Genomic DNA, 13,169 nt, shown 5'->3' with positions numbered 1-13,169 from the left:
TCACAAGAAAATTTAAAAATCTGTATTACAATAAAAAGGTCTCTGTAAAACCCCTTTTTAAAATCTATCCTGTATACATTTGTATTCAAGGTCACATCCACTTCAGGAACAAAAGATAATCTATGCTTTCATTCTTGCTTATAAATTTTATTTTATTTTTTTATTTTTTTTTTTTTTATTATTATTTTTATTTTTATTTTTTTTTTTTTTATACCCCGTCACCTAATAGTAAAATTTACAAGTCTCAATGACAAAGAGAAAATCCTGAAAGCAGCCCGGGAAAAGAAGTCTGTAACATACAATGGTAAAAATATTAGATTGGCGGCTTAAGTGGGTAGAAGAATAAATAAATTTTATTTTTAAATAATATTTAATTTCCTGAGATTTTGCTATTATGTACCGAACCCTTTGCCACTTTAAAATCACCAAATTGCTTATTGAAAACAATGTGGGGAAAAATGAGGTTTAAAGGACATAAAGCAAATCCAAGACCACAGCTATATTCTTTCTAAACTGTCAGGCATATATGTCTTCAGGCTGAGAAGAGCTATCTTTGAGTACTTAGAGCAATGTAAATTAAGGGAATTATTCAGGAGATTACTGGGGAAAAAAGGATTAGTGGTAAAATTAGGCAGAACTGTGTGCCTCTGTACCTACTTGATTACTCTGCACTCTCAGCTGCCTGAATGACAAAGATAACCCTGTTTCTGTGCTGTGCTTTTTGAAGTCATTGAGTAATTCAGAGTTCTATTTTTCTAAAAGATTAGGAACGTTAAAAAGAATATGATGTCTTTAAGGGTTTTCTTCACTGGGATGAGAAAAATCATTACCAATAAATATCATTATGTATAGCATTGGTATATTGTTGCCAGCCTTTATTACACATCTAGTTATCAGTTTGATAAACTCATTTCCAAAATCAAATAAATATTAATGACATATTATAGGATTTCCCTTAATTCCAATATATGGAACTACTGTTTTTTGTTTTTTGTTTTTTTTCCCCTAAGTAGATTCCACACCTAACACAGACCCCAAAACAGGGCTTAAACTCGCAAACCTGAGATCAAGACCTGATCTCTGATCAAGAGACACTTAATTCACTAGTCACCAGGTTCCCCCAGAAATACTTTCTAATGTTCTACTTGTAGCCTTGGCAAAATTCTGTAAAAGGGTGCCTCTTGTCTTACGAGATAGTAGAATACTGAAGTGGTTGGAAAAGAAAAGCTTGGGTTAGTATAACAACAGAAAATGTATAGAGCACTAGGGTCTTACTGTCACAATGACTAATTCAGATCAACATAGACTTTCTTTAGTGGTAATTGGTATCAATCATGAAGATACTTGAAATGCAAGAATCAGTTGTGCCAGAGGCAAAATGGCCACTCACTATAAAAAAAGACCCACCAGGGAAGTTGAATCAAGAAATTTATCAAAGGGGTGCCTGAGTGGCTCAGTGGGTTAAAGCCTCTGCCTCCAAAAAAGAAATTTATCAAAACTACTACTTGTTAGCATCCTTGCTATTAACCCACTACTCTGTATACAGTATAAACTATATATATATATATGTGTGTGTGTGTGTGTGTGTACATATGTATACAGACTATGTATACAGAATAGACAATAAAGATTTAATAACTGGCGGATTAAAAATCATATAAACTAAACATTACATTAAAAAAAACAAAAAGAAACAAAAAACGAGTTATAGCCTATAGGTCTGGATATAAAAACAAAATCCTACTATAAATCATTAGAATTATTGATATTAATGTTACTTGGGTTTCAATTGTGTTGCCATTATTTAACTATATAACAATTACAAATACAATTATTTGCAATTATTTTTTATTAACTTGTTTTACCATCTTTACTGTTTGGAAAATGTGGCATCATACAGTTTCGTTTGTACAAATCACTCCTATCATTTTATCCAGCCAGGTGACTAAAAGAGAGTCCTTGGATTCATTAAGTTCACCTGTGTCAACATTTTCAAAACAAATTAAGGACAGAACTTTAGAGTGCTGTGACTCTTCCAAATTTCTTACTTATCATATCTGATTATCACTGGTTCAGTTGCACATTAGAGACCAAATTTGGGATGGTTTACTCCCTTCAGAACACAAAAACAAGCCATCTTATAGGTGGGCTTCCCAGGGTTTGCTCAAGTAAACTCCATGATGGCATCCATGTTCAGATTCTTTGTGTTTTCTCTATTGTTCTTAAGGCTTGACCCTTGTCCTTATGGTCCTAAGAATCATTCCTAATATCACAGTAGTATTCCAAGTGGGAAGGATGGAGAAGATAGTGCCTGCCAGATGAGTCTACTACCCTCTCTGCAATTGCCTTTTTGGGCAGTTTATCCAGTGGTTTCTGTTTATATTATTAGTTAGATCTGTGTCATTTGGTCACCATTATTCTTGAAAGAGCCTGGAATTTCTTTTTTTTTTTTTTTTTTTTAAGCTGGGTACATTACTGTTTCTATCCTAATTGCAGTTCTTTTCTAAGAAAGAATAAGAGAAAAATGGATTGTATGATATATAGTGGTCCTTTGGCAATATCTGCAATAAAGAGGTTGATTCATTTTGTCCTCAGATAAACCCTATAAAGGTTATTCTACATACAAAGACTATTATAATACCCATTTTAATATGTTTATATATTATATCTAATATACTCATTTTACACTGATATTCGTATAGGTGTTATTATAAGTTTCATTTCACAAACAATATAATTGAGGCAGAGAGAGATGAAGTAACATAAAGTCACATATTAGCAAGAAGCATAGGTAAGATCCCATCGAGGGTAGTTTGATTCAGAGTCATGGCAAAACCCTACATTCAGGGAATTCTTGTCAAAGTCTTTCTGGAGAGTGCTTTAGTAGATCTCGAGTGTTCTTGTGAATAAAGATCTAACATGGGTAATTTTTATGTCCTAAAAAACAAATCCTTCCTCTCTTCATTACAATTCTCCAAAAAAGACCTACAAATGGCTAATGGGCATATGAAAAGATGCTCAGCATCACTCATCACTAGGGAAATGCAAATCAAAACTAGAATGTGATATCAAATCACACCTGACAAGATGATTATTATCATAAAAAATAGTTGTTGGCAAGGATGTGAGAAACTGACACTCTTGAATACTGCTGGTGGGAATGCAGAATGGAACAGCTGCTATGGAAACTAGCATAGCAGTTCCTCAACAAATCAGGACTAGAATTACCACATGATCATACCGCGTCTGGGTATTTATCCAAAATAATTAAAATCAGGATTTTGGAGAGATATTAGCACTCAAATATTCCTTGCAAAACTCTTCATGCCATGTGAAAACAACCTAAACATTCATCAACAACTGAACAATATATAAGAAAATGTGGAATACCATTACACTAGTATTTTTAAAAAGAAGGAAATTCTGTGTTACATGACAATATAGATGAAAGCTAAGAACGTTATTCTAAGTAAAATAAGCCACAGATAAATATTGCATGTTTCCACTTGTGCAAGATATTTGAAGTAGTCAAATTCATAGAATGGAGAAGCAGAGGGGTGGTTGGCACCAGGAGGGGGAGATGGGCAGTTGCTAATCAGTGGGCATAAAATTGCAGTCACACAAGATGAATGAATTCTACAAAACTATTTTCTGTAAAACACTGTCTCTGGAGTTACCCATACTATACATTGAAAAATTAAGAGAGTTCATTGCAAGTTAAGTGTTTTGGCCACAAATTTTAAAAAATTAAAAATAGCCTGGCCATTGCTTAAGCATGAGGAAGATAAAAAATAAAAAGAAGAAGAAGAAGTTTGCCTAGTCTGTAATTGTCCTTCTCTGTCTCTGTGTCTGTGTCTGTCTCTCCTGACTCACTCTGTCCTAATATTTTATTCAGATTACATTTATCGTACCTATTATATTTATAAATTATCACAGCTATTTTTAGGAGACATATTTTCTCTAGCATCAGCTATTTGAAAGCAGGGCATTGTTGAATTTTTTTTTTTTTATAGCAAAGCAAGGTTTCTATAGTGATAGTAACATTTGATAAATATTTGTTGAGTGAATGAATTTTGAAAATGATTTATTTGTATCATAAAACGTTTGACTAGAATGACACGGACTAACTACATTATCTAGGTATCAGTCAGAATATATAGGGATATATATTTTACATCTAGGTAATAACATAACAATCTCATATGGAAGTTTTCATTTTGAAATTATCATTTTTCCTTCTCTGCTATTAGAAAAATTGCAAAACAAAGGGTTTTCTTAGCTCAAGTTGCTGATTTAAACAAATTGATGCAAACAAATACAAATTGAATTTGTATTCAAGAAACTAATTTTTTCCAGGGAAAATTACATTTCAATTAAAATCTGAGGGTACCTGGGTGGCTCAGTTGGTCAAGAATTTGACTCTTGATTTTGGGTCAGTTCATGATCTCAAGGTTGTGAGATCAAGCTCTCATTGCGTTCTGTACTGGGCATGGAGCCTGCTGAAGTTTCTCTCCCTCAGCCCTCTGGCCCTCCCCCACCTACCCTCTCTAGAGAAAATAAATAAAAAAGTAAATTAAAATCTGCACTGCACACTGCACAACCCTTGGCTAATCTCTGTTTACAATGACTTGAACTCTATATTGTATACATACTTTTCTAATGTTGAAATTCAGAATTTGCCTTTTAAAATAAAAGTATATTCTTAAGTACCATCTAGCCTGGAAAACAATTTCATTCTTGAAAGCCCAAACTATCGGAATTGTTTCCAGTGAATGACAGAGGTAAACGTTTACATCTACTAGATCATTTCTCAGACAGAAATAGTGGTCTTATTTAGTTCATTTACATCTAACATTATTAGTAAGTCTCTGTCGTAAGAAGAGAGCATATTTTGAAAAACACTTGGCATGATCCTGAAATACACAAAGAGTATTTGGTAAAACTCAACAATTTTTATTTTAAAATAAATATTTATAATAAACTATGTTTGTTAATTTAATACGGTGTATCCATTTTAAACTAAGAGCCAACAATATACCTAATGTTAAATTTAACTTGAAACATTGGCTTAACATTGCAGGTTTTTTTTTTTGACTGTAATAAAATTATGAAATTAAATAATTATTTTTTAATTTAAAAATAAACAGTAAAGTATGATCTAAATTAAAAAGTAAAAGCTCTACAGTATCCTGCCATCACAATCTGCCTATACCCACACATACAAATACGTGTTAAACCCTGTCTACCAGACATTACTAATTGCAGCTAGGACTGGATTATATCTCTTCAGACTTTCCCTCCTGACCTTTTTATCTTTCCTTCCTTTTCTTTTTTTCTCATTCTTTATTTCTTTTCAAATTAACTTATATAAAGGTGTGTCTTTGTATTTAGGTCTATGCACACTTATGTAATACAAACATAACATAAAATTTACAGTATGTATTTACACACTGATATATTTTTGTATAAGTTTACACAAATTGTGTCATGCTGTGCTTCTTTTTCTATAGTTTTCTTATCCAACAATATGGTAAGGATAATGCCTCATATCAATATATGCAGTTATTTCTCATTCTTTTTTAAATTCATTCCTTTATTTATTAAGAACATTCACTGAACATCTATGTGTTCTATTCAATTTTTCAAGTGCTGGGAATATGGCAGTAAGCAAAACTCAGAAATGAACACAGGCACTGGGAGATTTCTATTTTATAAACAGAAATAGAAAAAGCCTATTGGCACTTCTGGAGGAAAGAAAAGTGAGGGTGTAAACATGTAGATATGGGTTGGGGTGGGTGCAAGAACTCCAGGTGGAGAAACACAGAGACAAATCCCTGAGAGAGCACTTCTGTTGTGTGAGACGAAAGCCTGCTGACCAGAGTGGCTGAGGCTCAGCAGGTTAGGGGTGAATAGTTCTGGCCAAGATCAGAGAGATAGAGGAGAGGGATCATTTAAGGCTTCTGAGTCATAATAAAGGTTCTGGATGTTGGAAAGTCTGAATGAGATGGAAAATCACTGGAAGATTTGAGCAGAGTGGTAAACTGGCTGCAGTTTGGAAAACAGACTCCAGGAATAAGAAAAATAAAATATGTCTCTTGGAAAAGGGCTTAGGTGAATTATTCTGAAATAATTATGAGTTACTTTAAAATAATTGTTTTCCATATTATTAGTTTAACATATGCAACTTAAAATGCAGTGTACAAATTGCCTGAAACAAGTGGATTGAGGGGAGCATACTTTTCCATGATTTCTTTGCCCTAGAATATTTTAAAAATGTTTACCCTCTTTTATCAATCTTGAGTAAAGAGGTTTTTAGAAGCATGAATTTAGAATATCTGGAAGAATAATGAAACCGTCCATGAACACATACAAATATTCACTTTTTCTGACCAATTTGAAAAAGTAAAGCTTTCATAATCTAAAGGTCAATTGTACTATATTGGGTAATGATAATCTAGGACAGAAATCAGCCAACTTCTTTTGCAAAGGGCTATTTAGAAATATATGGGGTTTTCCTGGTCATACTGTCTCAGTGGCAACTACTTGACTGCCATTATAGCGAGAAGGCAACTGCAGATGACACATAAACACATGGGTGTTGCTATTATTTACAAAAGCATCAGTCAGTAGAATTTGGTCTGCAGGCCACAATCTGCCAGTCCCTGACCTACCAGACAAATACAATGTGAACCAAGGATTCTTTTCTGTAAAGCCGCATGACCATATTTAACACATGTGTGGTGTATAATTGCAGGGGCTCTAAAGCCTAACACCTACTACATGGAGTTGCTATAAATATTAAATACTGAATGAATTTAAAGCATTTGAGGGGCATCTTAGTGGTTGAATCAGTTTGGTGTCAGACTCTTGATTTCAGATCAGGTCATGGTCTCAGGGTCATGAGATTGAGCCTTGAGTCTGGCTCCAAACTTGGGGAGTCTGCTTGGAGATTCTCTCCCTCTGCCTCTCCCCACCTCTAATATAAATAAAAAAAAATAAAAAAATAAAACATTTGAAAAATGTCTGGCACACCACGCATGCTCAATAAACATTGACTCTTATTGGTATTCTCTTTTACATACATAGGCTTATGATAAAAAAATGCAATAAAATGCATTGCTAATACCATGCAAACATATTCAGCATACATTTCAGAATCAATCATATAAGTAAATCTGTGCATCAAGTACGAACTAGAGAAAGATCTTCAGCTACAGAACTAGAAATTTGGAATAGAAGTCTAAAGGTGATTTTAAAAACATTTATTTATTGTATTATTATTTATCATTATTATATATTATATATATTATATAATATATTATTTATTTATTATTATTATTTATTAAGGAAAAAAATCACCAAAACAGCATTTGGTAATGTGCAACCTATATTACTAGTTTCCTGTTTCACGTATAGATGAGACAAATGCACCAAGGACCCTATATTTACAAATGTCCAAATCAATTCCCTAGAGACAGGAGGGATCACAGCCCAGCTGATAACTTGATTTCAGGCTTCTGGTCTCCAGATTGTGAGAAAATAAATGCCTGTGGTCATTTGTTATGGCAAACAAATAAGGTTCCAAAGTACCTTAAAAACAGAGTATATTAATCCATAATTATCATTTAGTTCATATTTTAATATTTTTTTGCTTTTATTTTAGGTTTACTCTAACCTATAATATAGCTATTGCACTCTTAGGAAGGACAAATTGGGATTTCAGAAAAAAAAATTAAATATGATCAGCGAAAAATATAAGAATTTCAGGAAGCTCAGATCTTGTAAGTTAAGGGTTTTAAAATACATAGTAAAATACAGTGAATTACACATAAACAATTTTAGACAAAGAGCCAAGGTTCATATAAAACTAGAAAAAATTAATTTAAGAGAATGAATACAGGTAAATCTTTTTGTTTCCTAAAATATAAAGCAAACCTCTCTATAAATCAGAATTTTAAGAGACACATTTTGGTAGTTTCTATGTATATAGATTTTTAACATAAAGGTGATTTAGTCATTTAGTCTATGTTATTTGCAAATTTGCAACAAGTTATTTAGTACTGTATTTACTTTTAGTGGTATTAAACTAATTCAACGACAGCACACTCGTTAAATACTATTTATTTTATGTCATTCATATTTTTAAGGTTAATATATTCTTATTTCTTAAATTTTTAATTTAATTTAATTTAATTTAATTTAATTTTAATTTTTTAGAGAGAAAGAGAATGCAAGCATGGAGGGGAGGGGCAGAGAGAGAAAGAAAATCTTAAGCGGATTCCACACCACGCATGTGGGGCTCGATCTCATGACCCTGGAATCATGACCTTAGCTGAAATCAAGAGTGGGATGCTTAAACGACAGAGCCAAGCCACCCAAGTGCCCTCAACTAGTATATTTTAAAATGCACCACTGAGTTTCATTTAGTATAAGAAGAGGATGTTTTTCTGTCAGAGTAAGATTTTCTTTTCTTTTCTTTTTTTTTAGGCTCTCAAATTTTTCACAGCAGAGTATTAATGTTAGCATCTGTGTTCTAAAGAATAAGAATTTATCTTCATAACACAAAATATCTATCAGGATATAAGACATTCATATAGTGTGACAATAAATTAATTTATTTTCTGTACCTGCCAAAATTGTAATTTAGATCATTATTATTTGAAACAGTCTGGATGGGTTGCTAATTATCTATTCCTTCAGATCTCTGGTTCTCAAGTGCTAATGTGTTTAAAAATCATCTGTGGGACTTTTAATATTCAAATTCTTTACTCTCTGATTTAATAAATGTTGAGGAGGAGGATAACATTGATGGTCTCTCTCATTTTTTAATTTCCCGCTTACCCCACAGGAAGGGAAATTTGTTCCTTCTCTCATGTTTGTCCTCATGCTCTTGCTTCTCTCTTCATCTGTGGGCAGCGATCCACCACAAGCTGCTCTAGCTTCCCTAGCTGAAATGTGTCTGAGACACTCATTGTAAGAGGTTTAATCTACTGACGGGTGGCATCATCACCTCATAGTTAAGAGCCAGGTTCTGTTACCTGACAGAGAGTCAGTTCTGAACTGAGATTCTGCTGGTCCTAGCTTCAGAATCAATTCTCAAGAGACAAGTGATGGTAGGAAAGGAAAGGCTGTTTCAGTCAGGAAGCTGGAAACCTGGAAGATAATGGTCTAATGTCCCAAAGACCATTTTCCCCATCCAGGTGAAGCAACAAGATTTTAAAAGGGGAGGATTCTCATCATCTCATAATCAGCCTCATAAAGGGGAATGACATGGGAAATGGTTGGGGAGGAGACAAATGGGGGCTACATTTAGGAGAAGCTGGTGCCCAGGCTCTTAGTCAGATGTTGACTGACTGTAAATAGACATGCTGTCATCTGGGGCAGCTGTTTTTGAAAGTAGTAGGGACCTTACCTTCTGGGAAATCTGGTCTTTCACTCCTAAAGGCCAGCGGTCTGCAAATCTCAAGGAAAGTAGGTTAGCTCTACCACAGATCAAAGGATTTAGGTCAGCAAGCAAGGAGTGCATAAGTTTGAGGCAAGTTAAACCTTAAGACCGGTTTTTGTGCTATTACTGTTTTACCTTTACTTTTTTATCTATTGGGATCATGTTTCAGAGGATCTTCTTTCCTTTTTTTTTTTTTTTTTTTTTGGTCTTCAGAATGTAATATCACTGTGGATACCATTTTTCAGAAATATACCCAAGCGCATGTGTTAGGTTTATGTACTAGATTCAGCTATGCAAGGCTGGGAGTAAGGTGGTTTCTGTGAGAGGCTTGTTTCATTGTTCATTTGTCTATATTAGAGATTTATTTTCCATATGGATTCTTTCTCAAGACTGGCAGAAATGAAATGTAGAATTTGGGACTTAAAACTCAACAATTTAACTTGAACATTCTTAAAAGCTATACATTATTACTGAAAGAAATATCCAATTGAAGAGCATCTCTTGATGGTCAAACATTAAGAAGATACCACTATTTTAGTTAATATCCTGTTGTGTGTATATGTGTAAGAGTCTTATAAACCATAATAAAAATTACTCATGAATTTTTAGGAAAGTTTATATGCCCAGGAGACTCATATACTGATGTTGATTAAAACTTCTATTTTATAGGCCAGATGAGCTGAAATTTCTGCTTTGTTTTCTAGAAAATAAAGTTAAATATTTTGTATTTGCATAACAAACATCTGCCAGTCACACATAGACATTTCTCCACTCTTTCTAAATGTTTCTTGAAATTTCTTTCACAGTATCACTATCAGCAAGCGACTCTGTGCTGCAAAGACTGCCACAAAACATCGAATAGCCTCATTAGTTGATGCCACTGTAAATTCTAGGATTTCAATCTCAGCAGGAACCTGAACTCACCTTGTAATCTTTCTGGTAGCACTCTCATTTATTTATCAATTGTTTTGAATTTGTTTTTCCATTTTTAGCAAATTACCCAGGTTCTTAGCAGACAAGCTCAATTTCTATATCTCAGGTAATTATACAGGATCTCCTAAATTCCATATATATATATATATATATATGTATATATATATATATACACATTTATATATATATTTATTTTTTAAAGATTTTATTTGTTTATTTGACAGACAAAGATCACGAGTAGGCAGAGAAGCAGGCAGAGAGAGAGAGAGGAGGAAGCCGGCTCTCTGCTGAACAGAGAGTTTGATGCGGGGCTCGATCCCAGGACCCTGGGATCATGTCCTGCGCTGAAGGCAGAGGCTTAACCCTCTGAGCCACTCAGATGCCCCCATTTATATATATCTTTACATATATAATATATATTTATATATAATCTATGTAAGCTTTATATATATACATATGTATCATTATATATTAAATATATTATATTTATATATTATTTTAAATGTGTGTGTGTGAATATCTGTATGGAAGACAGTTCTTACTCTCTCATTTTTTTGTAACAAAAGAAAAGGCTTTTTTCTTGTGTTTGAACTTAGTCTCTGCACCTTCTTTGTCAAGATCATATGCCCTCCACACAGATGTTGCTCCATCTGTTATGTCTTTACCCTTGATCTTCATTCTCTCTAGCTCCTTTCCAGCAGCAATTCAGTTTAACTTTTTAAAAGTTTTAAAAAGGGGCACCTGGGTGGCTCAATGGGTTAAGCTGCTGCCTTTGGCTCAGGTCATGATCTCAGGGTCCTTCGATCAAGTCCCGCATCAGGCTTTCTGCTCAGCAGGGAGCCTGCTTCCCTTCCTCTGACTCTCTGCCTGCCTCTCTGCCTACTTGTGATCTCTCTCTGTCAAATAAATAAATAAATAAATCTTTAAAAGTTTTAAGAAGATTTTATTTATTTATTTGACAGACAGAGATCACAAGTAGGCAGAGTGGCAGGCAGAGAGAGAGGGAAGGAAGCAAGCTCCCCATGGAGCAGAGAGCCCTAACTTTTTTTTTTTAATTTTTAATTTTTTTTATAAACATATATTTTTATCCCCAGGGGTACAGGTCTGTGAATCACCAGGTTTACACACTTCACAGCACTCACCAAAGCACATATTCTCCCCAATGTCCATAATCCCACCCCCTTCTCCCAAACCCCCTCCCCCCAGCAACCCTCAGTTTGTTTTGTGAGATTAAGAGTCACTTATGGTTTGTCTCCCTCCCAATCCCATCTTGTTTCATTGATTCTTCTCCTACCCACTTAAGCTCCCATGTTGCATCACCACTTCCTCATATCAGGGAGATCATATGATAGTTGTCTTTCTCTGCTTGACTTATTTCACTAAGCATGATACGCTCTAGTTCCATCCATGTTGTCACAAATGGCAAGATTTCATTTCTTTTAATGGCTGCATAGTATTCCATTGTGTATATATACCACATCTTCTTGATCCATTCATCTGTTGATGGACATCTAGGTTTTTTCCATAGTTTGGCTATTGTGGACATTGCTGCTATAAATATTCGGGTGCATGTGCCCCTTTGGATCACTACGTTTGTATCTTTAGGGTAAATACCCAGTAGTGCAATTGCTGGGTCATAGGGCAGTTCTATTTTCAACATTTTGAGGAACCTCCATGCTGTTTTCCAGAGTGGTTGCACCAGCTTGCATTCCCACCAACAGTGTAGGAGGGTTCCCCTTTCTCCGCATGCTCACCAGCATCTGTCATTTCCTGACTTGTTGATTTTAGCCATTCTAACTGGTGTGAGGTGATATCTCATTGTGGTTTTGATTTGTATTTCCCTTATGCCGAGTGATAGTGTCCAGAATCTATAAAGAACTTAGCAAACTCAACACCCAAAGAACAAATAATCCAATCATGAAATGGGCAGAGGACATGAACAGACATTTCTGCAAAGAAGACATCTAGATGGCCAACAGACACATGAAAAAGAGCCCTAACTTTTTAAAGGTTTTGCTATTCATTAACCACAATATACTTTTTACTATAAAATAACAGTAGATGTTCACATAAAAAAATCATCACGTAGATGTACACAACCCAGAGAAAACAACCCAGAAAATAATTAACTCTGTTTCCCAAACTAAAATGCTAGAAAAACAATTACTAACATTTTAGTTTGGGAATCAGAGTTAATTCAATTCAAAGAGCCAGAGAGCTAAAATCTAGAGATCCAAAAAAACAACAAGGGTGACTACTAGTGGCACTGACAGAAGTAGCATTTAAATAATAACTAAGTCAAGAAGGAAAAAAAAGGGAAAGGAATTCTGGAAGAATTTCATGTATCAACTTGTAGGGCAAGACAAAATATAAGCATATGAAAACAACACATGGAAACCCTATCACTCTAAGGTCAGGAATAAGTAATTGGAAATGGTAGGACAAAAACTAGTTCAGAATTTTGTCTGAGTTCCTTTCTTTTTCTCATCAATATAAACTCATAGTCTGGATCAGAAGCTGACATATAATATGTTTAGTATATGTTGTTTAATTGAGCTACCCCTGAAGATAAGCAATTACCAAATTGCTGGTCAAGAGTGAGGGGAATCTGGAATGAGTGGTAGAGGAAGGATGTGATTACAACTGGGGATAACTGTATCCTGTCTGTATCCTGTCTCACTAACTCTCTCCCTGAAGCTAGAAATCTTAGGGCTTGAGTAAATTTATGTAAAAGTTACCTTTTTTTTTTTTTTTAAGATTTACTTATTTGAGAGAGAGAGCAAGCATACAG

Source organism: Mustela nigripes, chromosome 1, assembly GCF_022355385.1.
Source record: "Mustela nigripes isolate SB6536 chromosome 1, MUSNIG.SB6536, whole genome shotgun sequence".
NCBI classification, from domain to species: domain Eukaryota; kingdom Metazoa; phylum Chordata; class Mammalia; order Carnivora; family Mustelidae; genus Mustela; species Mustela nigripes.
This window is presented reverse-complemented; position numbering follows the sequence as displayed.